Genomic DNA, 1,041 nt, shown 5'->3' with positions numbered 1-1,041 from the left:
CCAACATACTTACTAATTACAAAGAAAAACAGAGGAACTGCCTGGGCACAGTAGCTCAGGCCTGTAATCCTAGCACTCTGGGAGGTCCAGGTGGGTGGATCGCTTGAGCTTGAGAGTTCAAGACCAGCCTGAGCCAGAGTGAAACCCCCATCTCTAAAAAGTAGCTGGGCATTGTGACAGGAGCCTGTGGTTCCAGCTACTTGGGAGGCTGAGGGAAGAGGATCGCTTGAGCCCAGGAATTTGAGGTTGCTGTGAGCTAAGATGCCAGGGCACTCTACCAAAGGTGACAAAGTGAGACTCGGTCTCAAAAAAAAGAAAAAGAAAACACAGGAACTTTGCGGTGGATAAATCTGGATATGAATGTACCAGGTGAACAAAGTTAGGACAAATTGACATCATGTGCCTCCTGGTATGCTGTGCCACAAGGGACGCAGTGTCACCTCTGTGGTGCTCCTGCCAAAATTCACATAAAACTCTGATCTAATTATAAAGGAAATATCAGACAAACCCAAATTTAGGGACAGTCTATAAAATAACTGGTCTATCCTCTTAAAAAAATTGTCAAGGGCTGGGCACCGTGGTCACATGCCTGTAGTCCCAGCTACTCAGAACACTGAGATAGGAGGATCTCTTGAGCCTGGGAGCCTGAAGCTATAGGGATCTACAATTGTGCCTGTGAATAGCTCACTGTGCCCTAGGCTGGGCAACATGCCTGGCACAAAATCTCTTAAAAAACCCACGAAGGTCTTGAAAGATAAAGAATAACTGAGGAACTCCTTTTAGTTAAAGAAGACTAGGCCAGGCACGGTGGCTCAGGCCTGTAATCCCAGCACTCTAGGAGGCCGAGGCAGGTGGATTGCCTGAAGTCACCGGTTCGAGACCAGCCTGAGCAAAAGCAAGATCCTGTCTCTAAAAATAGCCGGGCATTGTGGTGGGTGTCTATAGTCCCAGCTACTCGGGAGTCTGAGGCAAGAGAATTGCTTGCGCCCTAGAGTTTGAGGTTGCTGTGAGCTATGACAGCACAGCACTCTACTGAGCGTG

This window comes from Otolemur garnettii, unplaced genomic scaffold, assembly GCF_000181295.1.
Source record: "Otolemur garnettii isolate 467f Iridium unplaced genomic scaffold, OtoGar3 scaffold00116, whole genome shotgun sequence".
NCBI lineage: Eukaryota > Metazoa > Chordata > Mammalia > Primates > Galagidae > Otolemur > Otolemur garnettii.
This window is presented reverse-complemented; position numbering follows the sequence as displayed.